We start from the raw sequence: 16,137 nt of genomic DNA, 5'->3' as shown, positions 1-16,137 counted from the left end.
ACTTAGATTTTGCTTGCAAGTTTTTACCTTTCACTTGAAAGGGTTTTTCTTGGTTCAAGCATTAGGATCTTTAATCTTTATTTAATTCTTTAATTTTTATTTATTTATTTAGTTGCTTTAAAAATCAGTTAGTTAGCAAAATAAATCAGTTTGGTGTATGCTTGTGCGCCAAGGTGCTTGCTCTTCAAGCAAGTTAGAATTCTAGTTTAATTAGGATTGAATTAGGGACTTGTCCTAATCTTCCTAGGTAAACTAAGTCTTATAAATAGGGCTGTAAACACACAAATAAATATACATAGATTAATATTCAGATTTATTTCTTAAGTTGCATACTTGAGTTTTGGTTGATTGCGATCAATTGCTGTTTTGCTTTTTTTAGTTAAAACATTCGTTTGGATTGATTAATTAAGTGGATTCTTAATTGATTAATCTTAGTTTTTGTTTAATTCTTGGTGGATTTCCTGTATAGAATTAGACTTAAACATATCCCTTGTGTTTTGTTGATTTTCGGATCAATAATTCACATCACCATGCAAACGAACAATCTCATTGAAGAACAAGTTAGCAACATGAGTAGCATCATAAGTTGTATGACAAGAAATAAAATGAGCCATTTTAGAAAAACGGTCCACAACAACCATAATGGAATCTTTGTTTCGTTGGGTCATAGGAAGTCCCACAACGAAATCAAGACTAACATCTTCCCATGGAGCTTGCGGAATAGGTAAGGGCAAAAGATAGCCTTGTGGAAGACTATGACTCTTGGCCTTTTGACATATCACACATCTCTTCACAATGAACTCCACATCACGAACCAATCTAGGCCAATGAAAGTACTCTTGGACAAGAAGAGTAGTCTTCTCTATGCCAAAGTGTCCCGCCATTCCTCCTTCATGAAACTCTTTGATAAGAGATTCTCTTAGGCTTGATCTTGGAATGCACAACCTGTTTCCTTTGAACAAATAGCCATCTAAAATGTAATAATCTTTGTAAGCATGATTAGAACATTTTAGAAATAAATCACCAAAGTCATGATCATTTTTGTAACTTGCTTTCACATCTTCAACACTAATCACTCTTGCCTTGAAAGAATTCAAGAGTGTGTATCTCCTTGAAAGTGCATCAGCTCCTTTGTTCATGGCGCCTCTCCTATGCTTGATCACAAAATGAAAAGCTTGCAAATACTCCACCCATTTGGCATGGCGTGGTTGGAGTTTTTGTTGGCTTTGAAGATATTTGAGAGCTTCATGATCTGAATGAAGGATGAACTCCTTGGAAATGAGGTAATGTCTCCAATGGTCCAAAGCACGAACAAGAGCAAAGAACTCCTTATCATAGGTGCTATACTTCCGTTGTGCTTCATTGAGTTTTTCACTAAAGTAGGCAAGGGGACGCCCAACTTGTGACAAAACAGCACCAATACCAACTCCACTAGCATCACATTCAACTTCAAAAACTTCGTCAAAGTTAGGTAAAGAAAGAATAGGTGCACTAGTAAGTTGATGTTTTACCTCATCAAAGGCCTTTTGAGCCTTATCATTCCAAACTAACTTCTGATTTTTAGTTAGCTCGGTGATAGGTGCCATGAGAGTACTAAAATTTCGCACAAATCTCCTATAGAAAGAAGCAAGTCCATGAAAACTACGAACTTGTTGAATTGTTTGTGGCGTGGGCCACTCACGAATTGCAGCAACTTTCTTTTCATCAACCTCTATGCCTTGAGATGAAACTTTGAAACCAAGAAAAATAACTTGGGAAGTGAAAAAATGACACTTCTCTAAGTTACCATATAGTTGCTCACGGGCAAGGGCTTCAAAAACCTGTTGCAAATGCATAGCATGCTCTTCTTCTTCCCTACTATACACCAAAATATCATCAAAATAGACTACAACAAATTTACCCATGAAAGGTTGCATAACCTGATTCATAAGGCGCATAAATGTAGATGGTGCATTAGACAAACCAAATGGCATCACAAGCCACTCATAGAGGCCCTCCTTTGTCTTGAAAGCGGTCTTCCATTCATCTCCTTCGAAAATTCGAATTTGATGATAGCCACTTCTCAAATCAATTTTAGAGAACACTTTAGAACCATGCAAATCATCAAGTAAATCATTCAACCTTGGAATAGGAAACCGGTACTTGATAGTGATTTTATTGATTGACCTACTATCAACACACATTCTCCATTCTCCATTTTTCTTAGGTACAATCAAAGTAGGACAAGCACATGGACTAAGAGACTTACGAATAAGACCCTTTGATAACAATTCCTCCACTTGTCTTCTAATTTCCTCGGTTTCTTTGGGATTGGTTCTATAGGCTGGTTTGTTTGGGAGCATGGATCCGGGTACAAGATCAATCTTGTGTTGGATGTCACGCTTTGGGGGTAATCCGTGAGGGATATCTTTGGGGAAAACATGGGAATAGGTTTTGAGAAGAGAGGTGAGGAGTGGGTGGTTTTCTTCTTTGGACGGTTGAGAGGGGGTATCAAGTTGGCTCAAAATGAAGTGTTTGTGAACTCTATATTCATGGAATTCAGATTTTATGAGAGTGGTGAGGGAAGTGGGAGGCGTGGATATGGGGTGATCATTTTTGAGGATTAAAGGGGTAAGGACAATTTTCTTTCCATCCTTAGAAAAGGAGTAGGTGTTTTTGTAACCATCATGCATCACACGCCTATCAAATAACCAAGGTCTACCAAGTAAAACATGACATGCATCCATAGGCACAACATCACACCATAATTCTTCCTCATAAGTTTTACCAATGCTAAATGATAACAAGACTTGTTGTGTGACATGAATCCCTTTACTATGACTTAACCATTGAATTTTATATGGTTTAGGATGAGGGATAGTTTTCATTTTCAACTTGTCTATCATAACTTGCGAAGCTACATTGGTACAACTACCTCCATCAATAATCAAAGTGCATACCTTTCCACCAATGGTGCAACGAGTGTGAAAGATTGCCTCACGTTGCAAGCTCCCTTCTTGGTCCAACATATTGCTAAGCGTACGTCGAACCACCAAGCATTCTCCTTCATCCGGACCTAGGCACGCATACTCATCATTCTCTTCAAGATTGCTGTCCTCTTCAACCTCTAATTCGTTCTCCTCTTCATACTCTACCAAAGTAACAATTTTTTTATTTGGACAATCACTAGCCATATGTCCAAGGCCTTGACACCTAAAGCATCTTCTTGGGGCTGGTTTTGGGTTGGAATTTTGGGTGTTTTGTGAAGGTGGTTTAGAAGTAGGCTGATTGGATGTGGGTTTGAAAGGTGGGAAATTGGATGTTTGCTTTCTTTGGGGAAATGAGGTTTGAGATGCAAAACGTGATGATTCACTTTTGCCTCTTGCTTTTTGTTGCTGCTCAATCTTATGTGCTAAGATAATGAGCTCTTCAAGGGTGGTGTAAGGGTGTAGTTCGGCCACATTGGCTATTTTTGGGTCAAGTCCGCCTAGGAACCGAACCAAAGTTTGAGGCTCATCTTCCTCTACTCCACACTTCATAACAAATCCCTCAAACTCCCTAGCATATTCCTCTACTGATTTCGTACCTTGCTTAAGGTTATGGAATTTTGAAAAGTTTTCTTGCACATAGTATGTGGGAAGAAACTTTTGTTTCAACAATTTCTTCATCTTAACCCATGATCTCACTTTTTCTTTGTCTTGCCTTTCCCTCTTGGCGCACACACTAGCCCACCAAGTTGAGGCATATTTTCGTAGCTTCAAGGCCACAATTTTCACCTTTTTCTCTTCCGGTGTTTGCTTATAGTCAAACACTCTCTCCACCGTTCTTAACCATTCTACAAACTCATCAGCATCGAGTTTGCCATCATATTCAGGAATGTCTGCTTTTATGTCATTATTAGGCCGTGACCTTTCTCTTTCATGAGAAGGTCTATCATTGTGATTGAAATTAGATTCACTCAATTCTTCATCACTATGATTGGGTGAGCCCTCTTTTTGATGGTGCAACTTAGTAGAAAGATCTTTTAACTGATCTTGCAAATATTGCATTCGTTGCTCCATATCTTCTTTCTCTTGTGCAACCTTATTGACATATTCTTGCCAATTAGGGGGTGGGACGTCGGACATGGTTTGTGTTTGGGGTATGTGTTTGGGTATGTGTTTGGGGTATGTGTTTGGGTATTTGTTTTGCTAGACCCCCTCCTTCTAGCGCCAAATGTTGTATATTTGGAGTAACACTCGAAATACACAAGGGATAAACCAAAGGATAGATAAGGCTAAAGAACCAAAGGCTTCTTAGATAAAGTCACACCACTAAGAAACGTTTGGATTCCTAAGATCACAAGCCAACTAGTAGCCTAAACTAGCTAACTAAGCAAAGGAAACGAAATTCCAAATCCAAGAATTTCAGGTTTTGTTTCTAATCCAAGAAACGAATGTAAGACAAGTTTTTTTATGTTTGAATAATCTGATTTTCTCATTCACATTTGCTTGTTATTTATAGTAAACAAGCATCCTAAATACAAGCTAAATCAAGTGACTTTTCAGCTCACTTGTACACGCCTAAACTAAGCATCAAAGTCAGCTTTAGTGTCTAGATACATCAATTAAAGGAAGCCTTGTTTAACTAGATACATAAACTTAAAAAGTGGCGGCCATAACCTCCTCAATTAAGCCTCATCAAATCTGAAATAAAGGAGTGTAACTCCCCTAGAATCACGTCCAATAAGGCAGCAAGTAAGAGCATAACCTTCCCTAGAATCACGCCTCAACCAAGCAGCAAGTAAGAAGCAAAACAGCCCCTTAATTCACGCCCAATTCAAACAGAAAAAAGAAGTGTAACTCCTCCTTGATTCAAGCCTTGGATCAAGCTTGAATGTATGTAGACAAGAGTGTATTTGGACGCCTTTTGATGCTCAATGCTGGCAGCAAGAAACGCCCATATGAATGCCCACTTGATGGCTTATAATTCCTGCATTGATGCTGCTTGTAACACCCATTTGAAGCCTTTAGATTCCTCCAAAAGAATTTCGGATTCTATGTTGTTTTCCATGCTTAAATGGCTGCCTTCTTCATGTATCTTGTACTTGAACTTTATGTGAATGTAACATTACATTTTGAACTTTAACAAGCTAAAGAAAACTAAAGAAAATGAATCTAATTTGCAAACTTAAAATAAGACTAAAGTTTACAATTTATTCAAAGCATAAAATGAACTAGAATGAACTAGTTAATAAGAACAACAAGAAACTCAAAGGATTGAATATCTTGCTGCACATGGATAGAACGCATAGCACCAATGATGCTACGTCTTGAACTAAAGAAACGTCCATAACCAAGTTGTTAGACTTGGCTACAACAAGTCATAAGCTCTTCAATTTGCCTTTGCATCTCCTTTGTTTCTTCCGGATTACTTCTATAGGCTGACTTATTAGGTAATGGTGCTCCCGAAATCAAGTCAATTTGATGCTCTATCCCACGAATAGGAGGTAGTCCTGGAGGTAATTCCTTAGGAAAGACATCCTTGAATTCTTCTAAAACAGATTCCAATTCATACGGCCTCTTTGCTTGTTTATCTTGATCAATTCGAATCTCATTATAAACAAGTATATATACCACATTGTTGCTGCAAATCTCTTTTTCTAATTCCCTCTCACTAATCAAATAAGAATTCTTCGAATTAGAGGTAACATTAGAAGACTTGTTGCTTATCAAAGGTTTTAAAGCAACCGGTCTCTCTTTTTCTCCTTTTCTCACAACATACACATTAGTCCTTCCATCAAACTTCACAAATCTATCATATTGCCAAGGACGGCCTAATAGTATATGACAAGCATCCATAGGAAAAACATCACACAAAACTTTATCATGAAATTTACCAATTGAAAAGGAGATTAAGGCTTGTTTAGTTACCTTAACATCACTCCAATTATTAAGCCAATGAAGCTTATAAGGGCTTGGATGTTCAGTAGTTGGCCACTTCAATTTGTCTACCAAAGTAGTAGATACCACATTAGTGTAACTCCCCGTGTCTATGATCATGTCACACAACCTATCTTCTACCTTGCACCTTGTAAGAAAGATTTTCTCCCTTTGATTGTTTTCCATAGGTACGGTTTTAGAGTGTAGCGCCCTTCTTAGAACCAAACTTTGACCATGAGTCTCGGGATCAATTTCGTCAATATGCCCCTCCTCTTCTTCAAAGTTTTCATCTTCGTTCTTTTCTTCATAGTCACTACCCTGCTCACACTTAGCTTGTTCTTGTTCCCACTCTTGAGCAGTCATTACTCTTTTTGATGGACATTTAGTTGCAATGTGACCAACACTACCACACTTGAAGCACTTCCTATCTTCAACAAGCTTTTTAGGAGCTTCAAATTTTGATTTAGTCTCCTTGTAGTTCGAACTAGAACCACTTTTCTCCAAGCTGTTCTTCTCAAAAGGTTTAGCGAAACCCTTTACAAAGGATAGTGTACGTCCCTTTCTTCCCCTTTATCTGTTTTTCAACTTTCAAAGCTACCTTGCAAACATCCTCAAAGGACCAATATTGTTGCAATTCAACTTTTTCAGCAATATTATCATTCAACCCCGAAATAAATCTAGCAATCTTATGCTCAACAATCTCTTCTAAGCCACATAGCATGCATAACTTTTCAAATTCACCAATATAATTCTCAACAGTCATAGAATTTTGTTTAAAAAGTTGCATCTTAAGATAAACATCTTGAATATAATCACTAGGTACGAACCTTTTTTTCATGTGCTTCTTGAGTTGTTCCCAAGTTGAGATTCTTGCACGCCCCTCCTTATGCCTCTTCTTCTTTAGATTATCATACCAAAGACTAGCATAACCGGTCAGTTTCAATTCAGCCAATTTGCATCTTTTCCTTTCATCATACTCCTTGTAATCAAAGAGTGTCTCCGCCCTTCTAATCCACTCAAAGTATTTTTCAGGTTCATTCATACTCCCATTGAATTTGGGAAGATCTAATCGAAGGTTCCTATCATCATCCTTTGGTTTATCTCTTCTCCTAGGCCTTGGTGATTCATCACTTGAGGAATAATTATTTCGTGGCCTCCTTGGGTTCCTCCTTGGTTGTTCTTCCTCACTTAAACCAGAATTAGGGTTAGAATTCCCTTTCCTTGAAGAATCTCCAGCACGAGTATCAAGCCTTTTTAATATCTCATCCATCCTTGCTGCCAACTCGTCAATTCGCCTATCTCTTCTAAGATTTTGAGCCTGTTCTAAGGTTAATCCCCTTGGAACCTGTGGAACCTCCTCGTCACTCATGATTCCTACACAAACCAAGTCAGTTTATGCAAAAATCTTGATTAAAAGATCGAATCTTGAAGGAAAACTAGGCAACACAAAAACCGGACTCCCAACCGCAAATCAGTGCACAAACACCAAACGTTTGAGGCTGTGTAGAACGCGTTACTCAACTAAAAATTATGAAATTTTATATGGTGATAGCTGGACGTTTTTAGAGTTCAATGCAAAAAGAATCACGCAAAAATTCCCAGCCAATTGTTCCCAGTTTAATTTTTGTCAAAGTTGCGCAAACCTGCTCTGATACCAAAGATGATGTGAATTATTGATCCGAAAATCAACAAAACACAAGGGATATGTTTAAGTCTAATTCTATACAGGAAATCCACCAAGAATTAAACAAAAACTAAGATTAATCAATTAAGAATCCACCTAATTAATCAATCCAAACGAATGTTTTAACTAAAACAAGCAAAACAGCAATTGATCACAATCAACCAAAACTCAAGTATGCAACTTAAGAAATAAATCTGAATATTAATCTCTGTATTTATTCGTGTGTGTTACAGCCCTATTTATAAGACTTAGTTTACCTAGGAAGATTAGGACAAGTTCCTAATTCAATCCTAATTAAACTAGAATTCTAACTTGCTTGAAGAGCAAGCACCTTGGCGCACAAGCATACACCAAACTGATTTATTTTGCTAACTAACTGATTTTTAAAGCAACTAAATAAATAAATAAAAATTAAAGAACTAAATAAAGATTAAAGATCCTAATGCTTGAACCAAGAAAAACCCTTTCAAGTGAAAGGTAAAAACTTGTAAGCAAAATCTAAGTAAAGAAAATTCAAGAAAGTTCAAGAAAGTGAACTAGACTCCAAGAAAAGCCACTAAGCAAACCGTGGCTTTGCTTTGATATCCAAGAAAGTGTCCATGCAATGCTTGGCTTGAATAAATGTTTAGGGACAAACTATCTTGATGCATGATAAGCAAATCTTCGAAGTTCTCCATGCTTAGACTTGCATCATCCTTCTGGCCAGTAAAGACCTCCGCCTGATAAGCCTTAGGGTCAGGAGGCGGTACAGACTCTTGAACCATATTTAAGGTACTCTCCTCACAGATGGCGCCAAATGTTTTGGGTGTTTTTGTCCCTCAGAGAGTTACAGCTCAAAGAATAATCCAACTGCGCCTATACTTTCAAAACAACAGAGACTTCGGGTGGTAGGAATTCCGCCTTCGACGATCAAATTAGAACGCGTAGGAGAATGAAAAAGGTGCATAAAGTAATGAGGATCTTCTCAGATTTCGAGATCAGGTGTTTTCTCTGATGTAAGAGAATGTAGGATAGGTGTAAAAAATGACTGAATATCCCCCTAAAAATGGGACATATCTCCCTATTTATAGGGTCATTGGGAAAAGTACCCTCTCCTAGGTCATTTCTCCTAGATTTGGTGGGTTGCGCTAGCGGCGTTCATAGGAATTGGGCCTTGAAGGCAGCAATTCCAGAAGCTATCTCTCAAACGTCGTGCCGACTGCTGTTGCAGCCGGTAAACTGAAGGAGCCAATAGACCTTGACGATGTCAAGGATCCCGATTCACCCCCTCTAGCAGCTGCAAAGAAAAGAAAAATAGAACATCTGGTGGAGGTGAAGAAGGAGAAGAAATAGCAATCATTGACCCGGGAACGGTCAGATAATCTCCGTCCCAAGCCAGCGGGTGAGCACATTGATATTCCTCTGGACAACAGCTATCCAGAGCGAACTGTTAATGTGGGGACGATTGCCTTTGAAAGGCTTGGTGCAGACTTGCACCTTCCGCTGAAAGAATTCAAAGACATTTTTGCCTTTGAAGTGGAAAAGATGCCAGGCATCATCCCGGATCTCGCAGTCCACAAACTCGTCGTGGATCTAAAAAAGAAGCTCATCTGGGAAAAGAAAAGAAATCACGGCGAGGAAAGAAGTCAAGTGGCAGCTGCCGAGGTCAAAAGGCTGTTAGACGCCGAGTCCATTTGGTCATGTAACTTCCCTGATTGGGTTGCGAATGTGGTTCTTGTAAAGAAGCCGAATGGTACTTGGTGCATGTGCGTTGACTATACTAACTTAAACAAGGCATGTCCAAAGGACAGTTACCTACTTCCAAAGATCGACAACCTTGTCGACGCTACAGTTGGGCATGCCTTGATGAGCTTTATAGACGCCTACTCCAAGCTACAGACGGATCACCTTGCTGATTTCCGAGAAACCTTCACCACATTCAGGCGGCATAAGGTCATGTTAAATCCCAAATAATGTGTTTTTGGTGTTGATTCTGGGATGTTTCTTGGATTCCTGATTGATCAAAGGGGGATAGAGGCTAACCCTAAGAAGATACAGGCGGTGATTGACATGAAGTCACCCCACACTGTCAAGGAAGCTCAAAGGGTTACCGGTTATCTAGCTGCGCTTGTGAGATTCCTCAACCGATCAGGTGACAAATGCCTTAACTTCATCCAAGCAATCAGGTTAAAGACTAGATTTGATTGGGGAGATGATGCTGAGACGGCCTTTCAGAATTTAAAAGAACATTTACACTCCTTGCCAAGGCTTGTTAGCCCTCTTCCATAGAAGACGCTCTATATGTACTTAGTCGTCTTAGATCATGCCCTTAGTGTTGTTCTCCTTGCTAAGAGAGACGGCAATCAGCTCTCGGTCTATTTTCATTAGCCATGTTCTCAGAAATACTGAACTCCGGTAATCCATGGTTGAAAAATTTGGCCATGCTCTTTACATGGCCGTTAAGAAGTTGAAACCATACTTCTTGGCACATCCGGTGATGATCTACACAAATCAACCCCTCAAGCGACCAATGACAACCCTGGACTCATCCGGCAGAATGCTCAAATGGGCTATTGAAATTTAAAGTCTTGAAATCACCTATGAACCAAGAAAGGCAGTGAAGGGTCAGGCATTCACCGACTTCATTGTTGAGATGACAAGGCCGGTTGCTCCAGATAACCTTGATCAAGTTTAGAAGGTGCATGTAGACGGGAACTCTATTATGAACGACTATGGTGTAGGCATAATCTGTCAGTCTCCTTAAGGAAATAAATATGAGTATGGACTACGGTTTAAGTTCCAGGCCTCAAACAATGAGGCGGAATATTATGCCCTGCTAGCCGGAATCCGAATGTGTAAGGCGGCAGGGGCAACAAAAATTAACGCTTGCTCTGATTCTCAGTTGGTCGTTAGCCAATACCATGGTGAGTATGAAGCCACCCAGCTGGCTATGATCAAGTATTTGCAGGCGATTAAAGCTGAAGCTGCGACACTTGAACAATTTCATCTAAGTCAAGTGCCCAGGTCTGAAAACAACTAGGCGGATACTCTGTCAAAATTGGCATCCTTCGCCTCCTGTGATACACCTCGGTCAGTTTCTGGGAATTTATGGAAAAACGAAGTATATCAAATGATGAGCCCATTGGAGTACTGGACCGAAGTTCTACTTGGATGGATGGCATCCTGGCATATCTGACAGACGACACACTCCCTGATTCAACCTAGGAGGTAGCCGTGCTAGAGAAGCATGCTGCAAACTTCGAGATGAGACAAAGAGAACTCTTCAAGGTGGAATTTCTAAAGCCTCTATTTAAGTGTGTTACCCCAAAAAAGGGGAGAGAAGTTCTCGAAGAATTGCATGCGAGATACTACGCCTCTCAAGTAGGCGACAGGTCCTTAGCCGTTAGAGCCAAGCGACAATATTTTCTGGCTAACTCTTGAGTTAGATGACATGGAATTTGTTAGAAAATGTGACAAGTGTTAAAGATTTGGCAAGCTAATCCATCGGCCGACTAATGATCTAACAACAATCCACAGCCCAGCCCCGTATGCTAAATAGAAAATGGACATTCTAGGTCCAAGGGCGGCTGTGTAAGGCCCAAGTATGTCCATGCCCCATTTAGCAAAGGGTATTGGGCTGTGGATGGCCGTCAGGTCTGTGGCCGGACAATGGATGAGCTTACCAAACTTTTGGCACTTGTCACATTTTTTTACCATTTCCATTGCATCCGACTCCAGAGTCGGACAGAAATAGAGCCGCCTTGCCTTGGCAGCTAAGGACCTGTCGCCTTTATGGGAGGCGCAGAAACCCGCATGCAAATCTTCAAGGACTTCTTTACCCTTCTCTGGGATAACACACTTCAACAGAGGTTTCAAAAAACCAGTCTTGAAGAGTTCTCTGTGTCTCAGCTTAAAGTTTGCCGCTTTCTTCTTTAGAACAGCCGCCTCCTGGGGTGAATCAGGGAGCGTGATGTCTACTAGATAGGCCCGGATGATGTCCATCTAGGTTGGGCTTCGATCAAGAATTCCAATGGGGTCTTCATTAGATATAATTCTCTTTTCCATGACCTCCCAAAAAATTGACCGAGGCGTTTCACAAGAGGCGCATGATGCCAGTTTGGACAGAGCATCCGCCTGATTGTTTGAAGACTTGGGCACTTGACTTAGATGAAACTCCTCAAGTATCCCGACTTCATATTTGACCACCTGTAAATATTTTATCATAGCCGGATGAGTGGCCTTGGACGTTCCATTAACTTGGAGTACGACCAGTTGGGAATCAGAGCAGGCGTCAATTTTCTTTGCCCTTGCCGCCTTGCAATACCGAATGCCAGCTAGCAGGGCTTCATATTCGGCCTCATTGTTAGAGACCTCAAACTTGAACCGTAGTGCATATTCGTACTTATCTCCCTCGGGAGATTGACAAATAATCCCTGCACCACAGCTGTTCGTAGTGGAGCTCCCGTCCACATACACTTTCCAAACCTGGCTAGTATTGTCTGGTGCAACCGGCTTGGTCATTTCAACAATAAAGTCGGCGAATGCTTGCCCCTTTATTTCCTTCCTTGGTTCGTAAGTGATTTCCAATCCTTGCATTTCAATCGCGCATTTGAGCATTCGTCCAGAAGACTCCAAGGTTGTGAGTGGCCGCTTGATCAGTTGGTCAGTATAGACTACTACCGCATGAGCCAGGAAGTAAGGTTTTAGCATCTTGATGGCCATGTAAAGGGCAAGGCCAAATTTTTAAACCATGGGGTACCGAAGCTCTGTGTTCCTAAGAACATGGCTAATGAAATACACCGGGAGCTGGATGCCGTCTCTTTCAGCTAAGAGGACGGCACTGAGGGCATGATTGGAGACGGCCAGATACATGAAGAGCTTCTCTTTGGGCAAAGGGCTAAGAAGCCTCGGCAAAGAGTGCAGATGAGTTTTTAGCATTTGAAAAGCCACCTCTGCATCATCCCCCATTCAAAGTTGGTCTTCTTCTTGATTGCCTGGAAGAAGTAGAGACACTTGTCACCTGATAAACTGAGGAATCTCCCCAAGGCCGCCAGACAACCTGTTAACACGAAGATCATCCGACCGTTCCCCGCTCAGTGATTGTTATTGCTTTTCTTTTTTTACCACCACCAGCTGATCAATCTTTCTTTTCTTACCGGTTGGTGGGGCCGAATGTTCTTCCTTGACATCATCAAGGTCGATTGTTTGTTTGCCCCTGCTGGCTTCTACGGTCGCGGGCTTGACATCTGAGAGATAACACTGTCGAGCCGTCTTCTGGTCCCCATTAAGGGAACCTACTGTTCCATCATCCTTCTCATACTTGAGCAGCATGAGAGCAGGAATAATGACGGCCTTGCACTCGTTGAGAGTGGGTTGACCAAAGATGAGGTTGTAGGCTGTGAGCTCTTCAACCACTAGGAAACGGATGGTCATGTGCCGACCATCTCCCTTATTCCCCAGGCGGACGGGCAAATCAATTCGTCCGACTGGGTGCACAAGTCCTCCCCCAAACCCAACAAGGGTGTGAGAGACCTCCATCATGCTATCCGGTTTGTACTAGATATTGGATGAGCATTTGAGGCTGATGAGGTTAGAGGAGCTGCCTGTGTCAATTAAAATTCGACCAACCAGTTGGTTGGCCACTTTGCATTCAATGACCACAGGGTCATCATGCGGCCGACGGACTTTGCCTCTATCCTGTTTGGTGATGACGACTTTTGGGAAGGCGGATGTGCTTGCCGTCTCTCCTTTTTCAACAGAATTTTCTCAGATGGTCCTTGGTGCCCCTAATGGTCGAGCCACCCCCGGCAAATCCGCCTGCTATTGTATATACCAGATGTTCATCTGTTTCGGCACTAATAACAGACTGGGGAGTCTTCTTCTTGGACTGCCCTGGATTTTCCTAGGAAGTCACTTTGGACTTCACATAGGACTTCAGCTGTCCCTTGTCAGCCAGACGATTAAGCTCCCGCTTGAGACTGAAGCAGTCGTTTGTGTCATGGCCGATATCCTCATGGAAGTGGTAGTGTTTGCTTTTGTTCCGATTTTCAACGGAACCTTTCATAGGAGTCGGCTTCTCAAGAGTCAGCCGATCCTTGATCTCCAAGAGGATGGAGCAGCTGTCCTTGTGGAACTCGTACCTGGGTATGTATGGCTTCCACTCTTTTTTCTTGTTCTGGGCCGGTTGATCAGAGTTATCAACGACCCAGATTTGTTTTTTCTTTTTGCTCTCCTCTGGCTTAGGAGCCGGCTGAGCAGGCGACTCTCTTTCCGTCGGTCGGACTTCTTAGAGTTCGACTGCGTGCTGGAGGAGCAGAGTTCGGTCGCCTGTATATAGGCTTCCGCCTCTCGTAATGCTCCTTGCAGAGTGAAAATTTGTTTGCGGACGAGTTCGTACTTGAAAGTAGACCCGTCCTTCAGACCCTTGAAGAAGTCTGTGAAGGCGACCTCATCAGACAGCCCATGAATCTGGAGTCGCACCAGATTGAACCGCCTGACATAGGAACGCAGGCCTTCTCTATCTCTCTGCTGTACATTGCCCAAATCGAGGCTTGTCTTTTTGGCAGGGATGTTCATAGTGAAGTTCAAAGCAAACAAGAACGCAAGCGTCTTGAAGCTATTAATGTAACCTGCCGGCAGATTGCCAAACCACTGTTGGGCTATGCCCTTCAGGGTGGCTGGAAAATAGAGACACCATGCGGCATCATCCAGCCCTTGTAAATACATGAGGTGGGTGTATGCTAGCAGGTGGTCTTCCGAGTTGGAGGTCCCATCATAGGTTCCAACCAAAACATTTTTAACCTTGGCCAGCTGTTCGCCTTCGGTTATTTACCTGGAGAAAGAAGAGGGTTGATCTCCAAGGTGTTGCAGCCTAAGCTGCCAATCCATCGGCTGATAGCCATATGCCGTCAGGCCTCCAGAGAGGGCAGACTGCATGTAAGGTAAAGCAGGCGACTGGTACAATGGTGGAGCCATGTACTAGGCCGACTATATTAAATGAGGGCCAGACTGAACCCGAGGGTTGCTTGCTGGGGTATCATGTACAGATTGGGAATATTCACAGAGGTATTCCGAAAGCTATCATGGTAGGTTAACGTAGAAGCCGACTCTGATAGCTGGGTTCTCTTCCGCTCAATGTAATGTCGAGCATCGGAGAATGTTTTCTTGCTACCATCCGGCTGTATGTGCCGAATTGGGGTCGAATAGGGGCCGAGCCTTCTCCTTGGGGGCAGGATGAGGAGTCGGCTGGCGGTCCATGACCGACTTTTGTTTACCATACTAGGCTGGCTTCTTGGCCGTCTACTCCTTTCTAGGAGTAGGCAACTTCTTGGTGGCAAGCTTTTTAATTTCACCCCTAAGACTGCTCAAGAGTTTCATGAGTTCGTCTCGGGTGACGGGGTTTGATCCTACCGCCTGGGAAGGATCACCCGCCCGCCCTGGGGGCTTCTTTGGCTGACCAGCAGCTTTGCTTGGCCCCGCCTGATCATGGTGACGCTCCCGCTTTTCTTTATTACGGATGCGTCTAGAGATGAGGGACTCGTTAGGATCCACATAGGTTTCGACATCAGCGTCGTCCCCTAAGTCATGGTCCGTCTGGACCACTATGTTTTCCGGAGGCCGATTGGTCTCAGGATTCAGTACAGGATCTTGTGATGCCATCTTAGAGGTACTCTCCCCACAGACGGCGCCAAATGTTTCGAGGTATTTTGTCCCTCGGGAGAGTTACCACACTAAGACTGGATCCAGCAAGGGGCGCCTGTACCTGCAAAGCAAACGGACCGCCGGTTGGTCGGTGGTCCGCCTTCGAAGATTAAGTTAGTAAAGTATTCGGAGTAAAACGTGCGGAAATAAAGTTATCTGCTCGGATTCCAAGCTCGGATAAGGTACTGTCTGTTTCCTGAGAACGACAACTCTATAATAAATGTGGATGTGACGTGTTGTCTCGTGTTCCGTATTCTGTCCCCTTAAATGAGGGAATTGTCCTTATTTATAGGGTCTTTTGGGAAAGCGCGCCCTCCCTAGGGTTTGCTGACCTAGGATTTAGGGCACGCCGCAAAACGGCGCCTCAAGGTTTGGGCCCTTGAAGGCCGCCATTTTAGAGATGATATCTGAGTGACACGTGTCACTGTTCCTAAAAAGCCATTTGGGCGTCTTTTAGGGTGACACGTGTCGCCCTCCTAATGATCCACTTGGGATCATCAAACATCCCAAATGAAGGGTATATCTGCCTACCACGTGTCACCATCTTGGAAGGTCCGAGGTGGCGCTTCTTCCAGCAACACGTGGCAGGCTTCGATTGGGCCCCTTGGCCGGGTATAAAAATACCCAAATCACCGGGAGTGGTGAATAGTAAAAAACTGTTCACCTTCTGGGGTGTGACGGCGATGCCCCCGTTTTACCCCTCTATAGATAGAGCTTTTACCCCCTCTTTCCTCTCACTTTTTCATAAAGTTTTTGACTTCTTAGAGAAATAAAGAGAGAATTTCTCGAGAGGGAGACTATGCCTCCACAAGTAGCGAATTTTAGATACTTCCGTCTGCGTTTCGAGGAACACATCTAGTCCCCGCTTGTAGC

This window comes from Chenopodium album, chromosome 5 (assembly GCF_948465745.1).
Source record: "Chenopodium album chromosome 5, dcCheAlbu1.1, whole genome shotgun sequence".
NCBI classification, from domain to species: domain Eukaryota; kingdom Viridiplantae; phylum Streptophyta; class Magnoliopsida; order Caryophyllales; family Amaranthaceae; genus Chenopodium; species Chenopodium album.
This window is presented reverse-complemented; position numbering follows the sequence as displayed.